This window comes from Protopterus annectens, chromosome 1.part0, assembly GCF_019279795.1.
Source record: "Protopterus annectens isolate FY-2018-M chromosome 1.part0, PAN1.0, whole genome shotgun sequence".
Classification (NCBI taxonomy): Eukaryota; Metazoa; Chordata; order Ceratodontiformes; family Protopteridae; genus Protopterus; species Protopterus annectens.
This window is the reverse complement of record NC_056725.1, coordinates 1,495,775,478-1,495,792,239: the sequence shown is the minus strand read 5'-3', so window position 1 is coordinate 1,495,792,239 and position 16,762 is coordinate 1,495,775,478. Positions and strand designations below refer to the sequence as shown.

Here is a 16,762-nt window from a genome sequence, read left to right as displayed (position 1 = left end):
TGTTTAAGGAATAGACTTCCAATCTTCATAAAACAAAGCCTGTCACTCACTATCTTCAAAATGAATTTGATAAGTGGATGAGGAACCATAAATTAACTCCTGGGATACTGGACATGTCCCTCATAAACAGAGGCAGTCTGTAAAATGGCTCATGACTCCAACAGCAAAGATCCACTACCCTGATACTACCCCATCCCATATCTGGGGAATTAAGATATAATATTGTCACATCCTGGCTGTTATTGGTTAGGTCTGTAAAGGCTCTTGTGCCACTAGCAAAGTAATCATCTATGAACCGATAAGCGGAGAATGCAAATTCAATGCACCTTACTTATTCATTCTGACAAGAATAACTGCAATTAATGGATAGGACAGAAGAGATAACAGACATTTTCATGACAGAGGACAGTCAGGAAATAGAAATATCAGGTGAAATACAGGAACATGTCAAAAAAATAAAGTAAAGGCATTGTGTTTAATACAAATTAGTGCTATCTGACTGAATAAAGAGTGACATGCATACAGGTGAAGACTGCACAAATAAAAGATGAACATAAAATTAATTAACTAAGATTTCAGGCTGTGCTACAGTACAAATGGATCTTCTATAGTCATAAACTGTAAAGAGAATTATTGGTAGGTGTTTATTCCATTGAAGAGTAACTTTAATATATTACCCATGCTCTCCTGTAAGGGCACCATTGCTCAGTGAAGAGTCAGTTTCTGGTATACAGTATGACACTCATCACATTGGAATGGACTGATCTTAGATAATGTACACTATATGGCAATCATGATTATACTGATATTGAGAAAGTGCCGTGTCAGAGTGTGTCACTCAATGGATGTTTACAGATTAGAGACCCTGCTACTGATAGAAATAATAGTTTCAGCAATGTCTGGCTTCTACTTGACTGCTTTGGTGCCAAAAAGGTACAGTCTGACTTCTCAACAGAAAAATGGCTGTATATATATATATATATATATATATATATATATATATATATATATATATATATATATATATATATAGATAACCAGCAGAAGTGCAATTGCCTAATGCTGCAGCTGTTAAATTTTATTAGAAAAAAAGGAAGACCACCTATTTATTTCAGTTTTTATTTAGCACTGTATTATCAAAACATTGCTTTGGGGTACTAATATCTACCATAAAAAATAAAGGAAATTCCAAAAGATCTTGTTCATTTGCATTCCCTTTCACATTCAAGAATTCCATGATATTAGATAGACAAAAACTTTCAATTCTATGATGTTCTTGAACGAAGCACCTTACTGTTTTCAGTGTTCTGACTACTGATACCCATTCATAGCAAGCTTGTTCTAGGTTGTTCCAGTAGTGGTATAAAATGATTGCCATTACATTCTTAATCAGTATTTATTAATTGTAAAACATTGTGTTCCACTGTGGGTACAAATATATTATATAAATTCAAACAGCTAATTTAGTGTGGCATTTTTTAATTCCAGCCCTATTGACTGCAGGATTAAAAATATGCTCCAAGTATTTTTCTAATTGCTTCTTGCATAATGATATTCCAAGACATTAAAGTATTATTTGTGGACAGAATGACGTGAATCCTGTCATCAGCGTAGAATCATATAAGAGATAAGGTGTATTGTCATTTATTTTTAAATCTTAAATGGTAATGCTTTATTTTTGCTACAATTTATTTGGCAATCAACTATTTATTTTTCACAGTACCATGATACCTGAGCCGTAATTTAAGTATATTGTTGGAACTAATAACAATTCATATTTTCCTGGCCATGAATTCAAAATATCTCTTGCTAATCCACTTGTAATAATTAGTCTGGCTAGCGATTCTTGGAAATAAATCTGTGTTCAAGCATACTTCGCACCATCCTCACATTGTAAAGGTGCCAGCTATTTTAAACGCAAAGAGCAAAGTATTTTGCCTAACAAGAGGCTAGAAGCTTAATGAACACACTGCTGGCATGCATGCAAGCTTGAATTTAAGAAACAGGATCAGTTAAGTAGTTATCAAAATGTATGAACAGCCAATTGTTCTGTGACAATATGTTCTACTCAAAGATTAAAGGAAATGAGACAGCAGAAACTCTTACATCAGCTACCAAGGGTAGCCTTAGTTGTTATTCAGTTTTGCCTTGCTATAATGCTTCTGTTTGTGAGTTCACATAAATATACTGTGTTCTGTACTATGCCATCCCATTATTCTAACTGAGCTGTATAATAAAAATCCATTTTGTGCTAGATATTAAAGACGTATAATCAATCTGATCTCTGATTCTACCACCAAGCTGCCTACACACACATACCTAATTGCTGTGCCTTTAAAACTGGTGCAGTTCATGCTTTTATTAAAGAACGGGATGCTTTTACTGACTGCATTTTCAAGGTCGTGGGTATATTGTGCACTTTCTGCAAACTATAGCTTATATAAAGAGGTAGCATACCTTTAAAACAAAATAGCTCATTGCTTCATATGCATGAACAAACTGAGCCCCTCCCACAGTTAGCTGCTCTACATGATTTCTTCCTTCTGCACACTGAACCTCCTTTTACATCATCTGATGGCTAAGACAGAGTAGCTCTGCTGTCTCGGCTATCCGAGGCTAGCAAAAGGCATTCCTGTTAGAAAATACTGTGGCAGTACTATGGATTGGTAGAGATCTGCCTGCTGTTTCTGGGGATTAGAGGCACATTTCCTGAGTAATTGAAAGGAAAGCAGTAATTCACAAGATATACACTCTGGTGGTTTTGTAAGCTGGAAAACAAAGCCGTGTGGATGAGTCCCTATCCTGCTACATGCCAATTGTTTTCTTTTACTTTTGGTTTACCTAGGATAAAAGGCTCTGCGGACCTGTAACTGTAGGATTGTTTCTCTCTATATAATTTCTGATGCAGAAGACATGAGAATGTTTCAAGTCCCCTCTGTCCTTTTACTGTCTCTTGCTCTCTACCTGCTTGACTCACTCCAGATATTTTAAGTGATATATTTCCTTACTAAAATGAAATTACTATGGCTCACCTGCTGAATTGCTCCATCTGGGGATTTTTCTGTTTTTTCTTCTCTGCTGTTTAAAATCCAGCATCCTAGTCCAAACACTGAAAACAATTTGCAAACTCATTGATTCTTCTTGTGTATATCACCAAGGATCTGATTTCATGCCAGGTAAACATCCTTTTTTGTTTCTCAATGCCTATACAGACTCAGCTGAAGTTTTTTGTTATTTGTATGAAAAGTGTGCTGTCTGTGTCTGCACAACTGGTTACTTAATGGTCTGTATCGTCAATGTTATTAGAGCCTTACTTAGTCCTGTTCCCACTCAACATTATAATAACTGACCGTCTGTAAGGCAGTTTGTCTGAATCTCCCACCCTGAGGGTCCTTGACAGGACTGGAAGGTCACTGCCACCAACAAAGTATTGTGTAAAACAATGGATCACTGTGACGGGGTCACTGGATCTTTTTTTAGCAGGGTGGCTATTGTTACCTCTTCATGGCACCTTTTGTTCCAGTCTGATAAAATAATACAGATTTCAGCTACTCAGCTACAATTGTGAGATATCTGATGCTCACATTTATAACAAGATTGTTAACATGTATTTTTTTAGTGCACTGTCATTAAGCATCTTTTTCTTCCTGGACATTGTGGCTGAGCAAATCAGCTGCTCTACAGCTGTTTAACACAAGATCAGTCATGGATTTGACACAAGTACCCACAGTTTCTGCCTTTTATTATGTAGTTTCTGTCTCTTGTTGATGGACTTTAAGAAATTATTGAGAAAACCGGCTGACTCATCCTCTTTTGAAATATGAATTGACATATTTTCTTAGTGTGGATACTATAAATAGTAAGACTTGAGAAGGCAGCCCTGTATATTTAATAATAATTTAAAAGGATCAGTTTACTATTAGGTGTTCACGCATTTCACTAATTAACTGGGAGATGCCAGTAGCTGGGATTATACAGTCGTCTTTCTCAGCATTATCCCAGATAACATGTTTTCCATCTATAGGCAGGTATGATATCATCAACTTAGTAATGTTTAACAGGGACAGGAAGCAGGCACTTGGTGATGTTTACTGTCTGTTGTTCCAGTTTCAAAATAAGAAACTCCCAAGGCTGGGAGAGCAAATGTATTGAACAATGCATTTGTAAATCATAAGATTATAAGACTGTCTGCCTTGTCCACTTGTAAATTTTGTGAAAAAGACACAGGGGCGGCTATAACATTGTCAGATGTAAGAGTCTTATTCAGCTATTCATTCATGAATTCAGACACAGTGTATGTGTGTGAGTTGGGGGTAAGCCTGCTTAGACTGGCAGGGGTAATTTCTGAATGATAAAAGTTTGACTTAGGCATCAAACCCTTGGTGATGAATAAAAAGGCACTTTAGTTCTGAGATAACTCATTGCCAAACATATAACTTATTGGAGCTCTGTGAAATAGCCAATTAATTTCCATTGAACAGTTTGCACTCCAGAATGTGGACAGATAGAGTGAACGGTGATATGACACATAGCTTGTGCTTTCTGTATGAAGATTTTTTTTGCCAGTTATATATTAAAAATGAATGGCACATTTAGAACTGCATAAACGTTTAAGGGAGTTCCAGTTTGGAATTCTGAACAAAGCTTAATAGACTTGTATGTTTATTTGCATGAATGCATTTATAAAGTTTCTCTCTCTCTCTCTCTCTCTCTCTCTCTCTCTCTCTCTCTCTCTCTCTCTCTCTCTCTCTCTCTCTCTCTCTCTCTCTCTGTGTCTGTGTGTGTGTGTGTCTCTCTCTCTATACATATATATATATATATATATATATATATATATATATATAGATATATTTATATATATATATATATATATATATATATATATATATATATATATATATATATATGTACCGACACACACACACACACACACACACACACACACACACACACACACACACACATATGTATGACCCATACCCATCATTGCTGCATTTTTGGCAGAGTTTTTAATAGACTCTGGCATGAGAGTTTTGTGAAGATGATGTTCTTGCTTTAAACAGTATTTATTTCTGTTAAAGGGCAGGATTAATGAAACAAACATTCTGAGGTGAAAACAGTTAAAGCTAGTGTTTATGGAAACAATTAAGTTCACTAGGTAGAAATGTGGATTTCACATGAATTACAACATTATCAAAGTGATTTAAAAATAGCTTTCATTTGTAAGTTAAATGTAATACTTGTGACCTGTGTTGGTGTTTAATTTCAGTCATTGCTTTGTTTCTGTAAGAGCTTGACGGATGCTGTCCTGTAAGAAAATAGATTACTACAACATCACAAGGTAATGCAGCCTTTCTGCTTTAGGTATTTAAAGCTAACTGCAGAATAATGTACATAGTTACATTTCTGAATGCATTTTGAGATAAAGATTACCTTTCAGTTTATGAAAATTAAACCTTGCTGTACACAACAGGTACATTCATTCAGCATCACTGTCTTAGTTTTGAAGCAAAGGGAGAAATACGGTAATACTGTACACCAATACATTATAGGTACATTATCATTGTACATTTGAGAAATGGAAGACATGCAGTTATTAACCTTCCCTGGCATACAGTCTAGCAGTTGCAGGGTATTAATGTTGTGTTATTCTTAATATCTTGAGTCACTTCTGTGTATACCAGCTGTTAAATTTTAACTATCGATTGTCACAGCATTTTGTGTGCCACAATGACTTGATTCTTGGTGGAGTTTGTGATATAATTCTTAGACAAGTTTAGGTTTCTACACAACTTTATGCTATTCCATGTTGTGCTTGTGACTGTTGCAATGCAATGTTCCTCTTCTGCTGGCCAGCTTTAGAGGGATTATTCAGGGAACATTATACCTCAGCATATTGGATTTCAGACCATTACACAGATGAAGTCTATTTTACATAATGCAGCAACTCAAATTTCTCTATGAGTTTGGCAATAACAGTATAGTGTAAATGAATGCATTCATTTTTCTTGAGTTAATGCATCATGTCAAGGTGAAGCTCACATTTCAGCTAAAATATTGTCATGTTTCATCAAATCCTTCTACAAGAAGAGGTGGTACAGGTTATACTATACTGGCTTAAGTATATAGCAGTAATGGCCACCTTTATGAAAGTCAGTAGTGCAAGCTAAACAAAATATACTGTTAAAGACACAGTGGCATAGATCATTGAACATGTTCTATAATTCTATAACACTAGAGTTAATTTTCAGCACCCCACAAAATCCTTAGTCAGAAATTATGTAAAAATCTCACATTTGATGTACAGAACTATTTCATGTTTTGATGCAAATCTCAGAAATGTTTAGTAAATGTTAAATTTGCTTTGTAGGGTTATTGCAATAACAGATGTGACATACCTATTTAAACTGATGATGTAAAACTAGACAAGCCTTTAGTCTGAATTTTCAGCAATTAGGGTGAAAAAAATCAGAAGGAATAAACTGTAAAAAATGTTGAATGAAATGCTCTAGGCAGACAATAATGAACCTTGTCTACTCTAGGAATTAAAGGCATCCTCTCTGATTTATGTTGGTTTAGACACAAAGCTTGTACAAAGTAGGTCATGAAATGTGTGCGGATATTTCATACTAGGTGGTGACTAGCAGCAGGGTTACCCTATCATGTTTAACCTACTGTAGGGAAACTCAGTAGTTAGTGCTGTGTTAGCACTGAGTTAAATATATGATTCTTAATTAACAGGATGTATATTGATTCTAAACTATATCCATTCATTGTCTGGTTGATTTGAATCCAAACTCCCCCTTGCCTGGTTAAAGTACCTTACAGAAATATCTTTTCATCTATTCTTGATCATACAGACGTTTCTTTCTGCTCATATATTTATATGTTCCACAGATTCTTATACTCCCAAAAGATCCTGCAATGAAATGTATGCTGTAGTTGTTGCTTTGTATTACTTGCATACATTTGTCCCTTTAGTTCTGTAGCATTTCAAAGAAATAGTCAACAAACAAGAAGGTAGTCCAACATGTTAACAAGGCTCTGGGCTCCACTGTCAGTGAGCCTTATGGTGCAGTACACACACACACACACACACACACACACACACACACACACACAAACACACACACACCTATATCGCTCTAATTACCATCCTACTTCTCTCTACATTGTGACAAACACTGATTGCCCTGTGCAGAAACAGCATGTCGCTTAAAGGATCACTCTATTACTAGAGCTTACAGAAAGCTATCTCATTCTGAGGCAGATTGTCACATGACTGTTACTGCAGCTTCCTTTAGCTATCAGCATGGTGACCTGGGGTTGGTTCTATACTTAGGGCATCAACATAGCTCTCTGATTTAGTGCTGCTAAGCTATAGAGTTGCTCCCAAATATCTGCCTGTTGGAGTCACTTTGTTTTTTTATCGGAAAAATTTAAACAGACATATTAATTTGCAAGTCCTGCAGCATCATTTCTGTTGTATCTAGTTAAAATTTGTCACTTACAGTTTCGTAAGCATTTTCCTTATCACATTTTGCATTTACCTTGTGTGATGCAAGTCATTTTGCAGAAGCAACTACATGATTACTCATTATTTCAGTATTACTTTATTTTGAGTTAAAAATTGTCCTATTCTGGTATTTCTATATGTTTGGCTCAAATCAATTTTGATGCATATGCATGGCTTATAATTAATGTTGACAGCCTAATATTCTTTCATGATGTGTCTTTTCTGTTACCTGTCAATAATTATTTTGATGTGACAGTTTCTGTCATGCCTGGAATGCCTTACATTGTTAATGCAAATAAATTAACAGAACTACATCCACCTGACTTGAAGTAGTGTAGCATGTTCAGAATTCATAAGTACTAAAGCAGGGCTTCAAATGCTACAAATACATGATCACATTTTGTACCGGTTACTCATACCAAGATTGCATAAAATCTAACTGCCTGCCAATTCAGACTGGGTCTGAATAAATAAATGCTTTATTTACTCTGTTTCATGAATGATTTCAGCTCTATTCTGACATTTTAAAACAGCATAATTCACATTTTAACTATACTGTGTCTTAGAAACAAACACGTTTACTAGAACTGTGAAAATAAATGGTTAATTTATGAAGTGCAATTCCCATGAGAAGTTATTGCCAAAGAGGTAGTGTAGGACACAAATTATAATAAATTAAATATCAGAAGTCACTGCTCTTTTTTTAAACCATTTGTAACAAGATATACTGTATTATGAGCAAATGGAGTCAGTCATTGCTTTATCAATTTCTCAGTATAAAAGTGTTTTATTAAATAAATGCTGATGTAATGTAAGGAACTTTAACAGGTACTAATTCTTTGAGACATGTCTGCATCTCTCAGTCATACTGTAACTTTCTTTATGTCTGTCTTTTGACATTCTTCTGTATTGTCATAAATAATATTCAGCTGTGATGATGTACTGCTAATGGAAGCTGTGCAGGTAGCTTTGATATCAGAGCACATCTCCAAGAAATACATTGTAATAACAAAAGATAGAGAATTAAGAGGTCTTTTTTTTCAATAGCCAGAGAGGCCTGTTAGGCACACACTTGTTTTAAGTCATTGCCTAGAACCACTGTCTAGCTCTCTCATGTTGTATTGTGTAGTATTATGTATAAGGGAATGAGATAATTAAACTTAATACTGCAGGACAAACCTCATTAGTAGCTCATAGCTTCATCACTCCATGGTTTTCTTTGAGGAATTTAAATTATAAGCAATGGGCAATGGCACAAATCAGGAAGACAATGAGGCAGAAAGAAAAAAAATGAAACATTACCTCATGTATTCATACATTTGGGCTTACTGAGCAGTATTAAAAAAAGATAACAAACATGTTATACATGTGATGTTAAACTATAGCATGGAGCATTTTGGTTATAAGGTAGTAATAACCTACAATTTGATATATTGGCTTTGAGTTCTTTTATCTTGCCAGCTGCATGCCATTGGTGACCGTGCAAGCCACTTAATAATTGTAATTCTTTTACGACTCAGAAAGAAGTCTATTGTGTCTAGCGGATTTAATAAACTCACACAATGATTAAAAATGCAAGAAGGATTTTCTAAATGTGTGCTTTTTTTGACATTACTTTGTAGCATCCAGATCTTTCAGCCTTTTATGGATTCCATTCCATAAGTTGGAAGTAATGCCAGCATGGCCTGTATCTGACTTACATTGGTAGACAGATGCTATAAATATATATATGCTCCTAATATTGCAATACCTTAAATTATCCATATTATGTTTACTTGTGTTAGAAGATTTAGAGGATGGATGTTGCCAATAAAGGTACCATGGAGGTAGGTGAACAAGGATTTACCTAATACACAAAGCTTTGTAGTTTGAAGTGACGGCCATCCTTGGCAAACAGTTGAGATTGTCTACCATCTGTTTTCAGTCTGATATATATTGTAGCCCCATTTGACTGAAACCAGAAGCTAAGCCAGTTGTTAAAATAGATAACCTTTTGTTCATGTATTAGCATCATTCTTGGTGATGGCAGAATGCTACTCAAGAGTGCTCCAAGTAAAGCATACTATTAACAAAACCCCTTATCACATCATGGCAAAATACAGGACCCCCTCTATATCTACCTTGACCTACACCTCCTACTTAACTTTTATGTAGCCCCTATATATTAAGCTGCAAATTGGGAGAGTCATGCATTCTCAAGCATGTTTGTTCAGACATTTCTGGAACTCATTGATATAAACTCCCTAAACCAGTTAGTCCAAATCCCAATCAGGAGCAATAACATCCTAGATTTGGTCCTTACCAATATGGGGCAGTTGGCTTCTATCAATTTTAACTTCCACCCTTACCAAACCAAACCTGAAGTTGAGTGTATTCACCATAAGACTGATATAGAGTATGTCAAGACTAATCTGCTAAAACTGAATGATGATCAGGCTAAATTCAAAATTTCCTTCCTTCTTGCTGACCCCGCTACTTATGCAGGATCCTTTGCTGCCAAATTTTATGCAGATATAAATAGCAGAATAAATACAATGCCAAATTCTAAATAAATACTATAATGAAAGAAAAAAATATCTTATTGCACACAAAAATAAATATAACTCTCAATAGGACAAGAACATTCTTGCTAAACTAAACTAGGTGCTTTGGACCCTGATAAAATCAACCAAAACCAGATACGAGGTAAAGATACCCATCCAGGAGAAGGATAACAACAATACCCAACACCACGCATTGTTAACAGTAAAATGTATTGTATACTCAAAACACAGCGAACAGAGCCAATATACTAATGGACACATTTAGTTCAAACCTCTCTCCTCCCTCCAGTATTCTCAGATTTCATTCCCACACATACACCATCACTCAAATCTCCCAATAACAACTTCTCAAGGCATTATCTAAGGCCAAGAACACTACTTCTATGGAACCAGATAACATAACAAGCTGCCTAATTGTCAACCTGAAATGTGAGTTATCTGATCCCCCAAAGAAGTACACAATTTCAGGCTCAAAACAAGCTTCACTGCAGATGACTGGAGGATAGCAAGAGTAATTCCCTTGCACAATGGCCGGGCTTCGGTAGACATGGGTTATTATACACCCATAAGTCTGACCAGTGTAATCCATAAAGCTATGGAAAAGATCATTATGGAATTAATATATTAGGACATAGATAGCCTAAAGATTCTTCATTCAACCCAGTTCAAATTCATCAAATCAGGTCCTGCTTCCTTACCTTGGTTGAATTCTTTGAAAAACTTACTGAAACAGTGGATGAGGGAAAAACAGGTTTATACCATATAGCTAGACCTTGCAAAGGCATTCAATACCATCCTACACTCAGGCATCATAGATAAGCTATTCCAGCCATATATCAATCCCTATGCAGCTTGTTGGATAGTATATTGGCTCACAAATAGAACCCAGGAGGTTAGTGTCTGTAGCTATCCCTCCTCCAAATGACCTGTCACTAGCAGTCCACCTCAGGGTTCAGTCTTTGAGCCACTCCTCACTGGCATTTACTCTTGGAGGTCAAAGCTAATGTTAATGATTTGTGGCTGACCAATTTTTCAGATGACTCCAAACAAGGTGTCATCATAAACTCTCCAACGGACATCAAGATCCTACAAGAGGTTCTGTCCCAAACAATAAGCTGCTGTCAAAACCATGGACTAAATGCAATGACAGCAAGTGCTTAATTGTATCCTTCAGCAAGCCTGACTCCCCTTGTAACTATCACATTGACAACATGCTCCTGAAATCGATCTTATAGTTATAAACTGTCTTTTGATATCATGTATCCGCTGCTGTAGGGAAGTCTTTTTTAATTGTACAGCTTATATGCAAAGGTGTTGCATCCAAGTCCTGGGTGCAATTGTTCTAATGCACTTGCCACTCATTTGGATGATAATTGTGTATAATGCCCCTTTCAATATACACCTGCCCAAACAATTGTCATATGTGGAATAAACGCAATGGCTTTTCACTAAAAAAAAAACATCAAAACTATGTAGACCGTGTCAAAGCATTGTCTCTGCTTAGCAACATACAGACTACTGAGAGGTCAGCACTTAACAGAACCTATTGTGCCAGACCTTTCACATATTTGCAAATCCAATGGTAACATGGAAATCCAATCAAGGGATCTCAATGACCTTTGCAAAATAATCAGGCATGTTGGAGGGATAGGTTTGTATCACAGAGAATACCACTTCTGTGGAAGCATTTTCCACTCCACATAAAAGCAAAGTACTTCCCTTACTCTATTCAAATGTGCTTTGGATGAATAGATGGCTAACCTCAAATGAATCCCAAGTTTCGCACCCTTTGTCCCATTTGGATATGGGAAACATGTAAGTGTCACAACATGTCCTTGTTTGGCCTACCTCAGGATTATTTCTATGCAAAATATAAAACCTAAAACCTACCATAGAGATGTAATGCTATGGTTCTTAAGATACTCATAGAAGAATATCCTACTAAGTGCCTATGAAGCTATATAGAAAATATTTCCAAATCAGAGGCTGTCATAAGTAAACAATGCTTGAAATACACTGATTATGCTCTTGTCCTTTTATTTTTCTTTTCTTTATTTTGTTCGTTTGTTTTTGAAAGTAACAGTAAGAACATCAGGGCAGTTAAATCTCCATATATTATCAAGATTTAGCATCAGTTGTCTTAGACTTTAACTCAGTTGTTGTGTTCTTGGCATGGATATTATGATTTAGCTCTGAGCAAAACCTACCCTGCGAGTTATATATAGATAGTGCTGCTTTAACATGTATTAGAAGGTTCTTCATTTGTGCACATCAGGTGGTTAGATAATACAAAATGTACAAGTTACTATAAATGAGTGCCTCGGATTATTTACCTGCCTTGAGATTCTGTTTCATATATTATTTTTTCTTTCTGTTTTGATGACTCTGATTCATCTATTATTGTAACACAGGAGCATTTCTCTCTGGGTCTTTGCTGAAAAAAGGTCCAGTTCCCAATCCAACTTTCCCAGTAACAAAGGCAAATAAATAAATAAATGGCTACAAATATTAATGTGCTCGCTACACTGTTACATACTGCCCTAGTTGCACAGGTACTACAAAGTGCGCTATTTGTACAGGTTGAATCAGAATTTAACCTAAACATAAATTCTTTAGATTTCCAGACAGAAGTACAGTTTAAGGTTTTATTTTGTGCTGTGTTAAGCAACATTTTCATTATGTGTGATGCAATGGCATCAATAGTTTCAGACCACCTGATAACACTGACAGCAATGACCCTTATACTGGCATGTACACAAATGTCCTGCATAAACACCTATATAAATATACAGATTCAGCCATACCGGAACAGATCAAATCAAGATCCTCACAAAAAATTATGACACCCCGGTGGACATCCAGCATAAATAGGTTATACAATAAGAGAAAGAAACTGCTGTCAAAAAGCAAGTGTGAACTGTCTCAGCAAATGAAGAACTCCCTCCAAAGCAAAAGCAAGCAGATTAGACATCTTTTAAAGTCCTCTAAAGCTAATTATGAAACTAAATTAGCATCCCTAGCTAAGGAAAATCACAAAGTATTCTTTAGCTACGGCCAAAATCTAAAAGAGAAGGCCCAGCTTTATGCTGAACTAGCTATGGACGGTAACACTTATACTGAACCTGATGACATTGCCAACCTGCTAGTGGACAGGTTTGGTGAAAATTTCACCCCTCTGTCCCTACCAATCATACCCCATAATGTACCTGTCACCAATCCTCTGCTGAGTATCTCCAGAGAGCAAGTCATAGCTGCACTCTCCAAGGCCAAAAACACAGCCTCTATGGGACCGGACAACATCCCAGGCTGCTTATTAAATGGTCTAAAATGGGAGTTAGTGGAACCACTGACTACGCTCTTCAATCTCGGTTTAAGCTCTGACTTTGTCCCAGCTGAGTAGAAAACAGCACCTGTAATCCCTTTGCACAAATGGGTCCCTCAAACAATCCTGGGAACTATAGACCCATAAGCCTCATCAGCCTTTTCTGCAAGGCCATGGAGAGAATCATCATGGACCTTATCATCAAGGATATAGGTGACCTTCAAATTCTTGACCTGACCCAGTTTGGCTTCATTAAGGGCAGATCTTGCCTGCTAAACATGTTGGACCTCTTTGAGAATGTCGCCAAGGTCATGGATGAAAGCAAAACAGTTCACACTGAGTAGCTCAACCTAGACAAGGTCTTTGACACAATCCGTCAATCAGGCATCATTGAGAAACTCACCCAGCTGGGGATTAACCCTTATGTCACTAGACTGGTTGCCAACTGGCTCACAAACAGAATGCATACAGTCAAAATTGGGGATACCAACTCTACTAGCAGACCTCTTATAAGTTGTGTCCTACAGAGATCTTTGCTAGGCCCCCTACTGTTTAGTATCTATTTTTCAGAAGTCCAGTCAAAAATAGATGGCCTATGGCTTACCAGGTTTGCTGAGGACTGCAAACTGGGTGCAATCATCGAATCCCCTAAAGATGTCACCATACTAAAAATGGGCTTACAGAGGCAAATGATTAGTGTTAAAGCCATGGACTTAAAACTAAATAAAAAAAATGCATTATCTTCCTGTTCGGCAAAGGATAAACCCCTGCTAATTACAACATTGATAATACCCCCTAAGTTCAAAGCCAGTGGTTTTAGGAACACAAGTTGATGGCAGCTTTAGTTTTGATTATTAGGTATTCACAGTGGTAAGGAAGACATTTTACATTCTACACCTCATAAGCAATGGTAAAGCATCCAAAGCTAAGGAGGTTATAACTCCCCTGTACTCGGCTCTCATCAGATCAATAATAGAGTACAATGCTCCCTTCTGTATGTACCTCACCAGACATCTGGAGCAATGGGAGAGACCTCAGAGATTTCTCACCAAGATAATTCAGGGCCTACAACACATGACCTACACAGACAGACTGAAGGCCCTATCACTTTATTCACTATAGTACAGACTGCTTAGAGACAACTTTTACCTGATCTACAGAGCAGTCTCAGACCCTACCTTGATGAAGCTGCTGCACATCTGCAAATCCAATGTGATAAGATTCAATTGCTCTAAGGATCTTAACCTAGCTTGTGATATTAACAGCACATGCTGGAGAGACAGAAATGTCTCCCAAAGGTTGCCACTCCTCTGGACAAAACCCCCAATTCATGTAAAACAGAGCTTCTCAATGACCCTATTTAAGTGTAACCTGGACAACTGGATGGGAAACCATACATTTATATCAGGAGTTTCACCTATGTCCCTCTTAGACAGGAGCAGCTGGTGCTAATCTTAGATTTGTGCACAAACATAGACTATATACATTGGTCCATAAGGGAACAAAGGTATAACATGTCTAGGATTGTCAAGGCCTTAGGGCCAATAGGCTAGTAGCATCCTATGATCATATGATCCTATGAGCCTATAATGCACTTTTCATTTCTGAAAACTGCCACTTTTATTATTTAAGTTTCTACACAATGTGGTCTTTAAACATATCGTGGCTTGAGGAAAATCAGGGTTTCATATTTTAAAATCTAAACATCAGCCAGTTGTGCCACATCCTGTTGAAAGTCATTTTATAGCAAGATAAAATCCTTGTCCTTGTTATTTTAGTTCACGCTTACTGAATGGCCTTAGCAGAGGACCTAAAATGTCCACAGGTACTGTCTCTGTGAAATATCCACCATGACAGCAGATCTTGGAGTGAGAGCTCCATGCAGCAGTATAACAAATGGATTTCCCATCAGCGGTATTAGTTATTAATCTCTATTGCTTTTCCAAGCAGTAAAACATCGCCCTATATGATAGTGATATGTGTCTCATACCATTGCTCATAACATATAATGCAACATGTCAGTGTGATAACAGCATTAAGTAGTAATATTTTTAGTTCCTCTTTTGACATAATAATGTTATAAGTAAAGTATAGTGCTGTAAGCTATACGACTTAATGGAAGATAAGCAATAAAGAAATAAATCATTTCAACTCATTATTTTGATCCAGATAAAGTATAGTATAAAGATGGATTTCTGTAGGTCTTTAATGACCTTCATTTGACAAAAGATGAATGATCTTATTCTTTCTTGCTTCTTTTAATGTTGTCTGTTGCATTCAACAAGAATTCCTGCATGTCTGAGGCATTATTGTGGCATGGTGGAAGCCATCTTGGAATTACTTGCTTCTTACTTTTCCATACACACTCAGGGTGATGTTATCAAAATAATTCCTCTTCTTGTTGTACAGTGACCTGTGGTGTAGCGCTGGGGTCAGTTTTTGGCCCATTACTATTTGCTTTGTATGTGCTACTATAAGATGTTAGTCAAGGGATTCATACAGTACCACTGTTAAATGTTAAGAGACAGTTTAAATACATTTATGCATAAAATAGGAATTATTTCTCAGACTCATTCCACACAGATGAAGCGAAGTATCAATAAAGCTAAGTGTAAGCACTTGAAAATGAAAAACATATTCAGGTGGAGATGACAGCCATGGAATGTGTCTCACGTGTAGAACATTTCACTTCTGCTAATTAAGCAAGTAAAAGGGAAGCATGTTCGTTTTTTATGTTTTAACATTTGAGCATTAAAGTCGTTAATATCAACACACAGTATAGGATCATTTATTTCTCATATCATTGGAGAGTTAACTAGGATTTGTTATCTATATAATTCCCATCCATTTGGCATGTAAAACTTTTATAATTAGGCAAAAATGATTTTCTGTTTGATGAGTTGTTGGATTCTCTTAAGATACATCCTACTTATAAACAAATCTTGAATTGTCTGAAAATAAATGCAAATATTTTACTCATACAGATTCTGAAATGGGATGACTGAATGCATTTACTTCATGTACTGTATCCTTTATAGAATAACTGTAGGGTGTCAGTAACGGATTTTAAAGTCTGGCACCTTGGTGAGATAGTAGTGTATATGAATAACAGTATGACAATGACAATGAGACATCAAAAGACTCCTTCGTTGTCCTTGCCTGGATGGAAATACATTGACTTTTGACAAGTACCAGCTGAGGCTGAACAGCATTTTCTACATCTGTGAAAATCTGAATAGGCTTAAAGAATTCCAGAATTCTTTGCAAAAAAAAAAAAAAAAAAAAAAACAAGCTGTCCATTTTCAATTTTTGTGTGTGATAGTATTGAGGAAAAATTGTGTTACAGAGCTATGCCTTAGGTATCTATAAAGATCATCCTCT

The 16,762-nt window shown here is 36.4% G+C and overlaps 1 protein-coding gene across 3 annotated transcripts in view; it reads left to right on the top strand.

The window, feature by feature from the left end:
- The first annotated feature begins 2,577 nt into the window (after positions 1 to 2,577).
- Positions 2,578 to 16,762, top strand: part of LOC122798656 (leucine-rich repeat and fibronectin type III domain-containing protein 1-like protein) — a 4,504,452-nt gene continuing 4,490,267 nt past the window's right edge. For all 3 annotated transcript variants that reach the window (XM_044067745.1, XM_044067758.1, XM_044067750.1), the window contains exon 1: positions 2,578 to 3,176. The gene's annotated coding sequence lies outside the window, so the exon portion shown is untranslated. The remainder of the gene's footprint in view (positions 3,177 to 16,762) is intronic.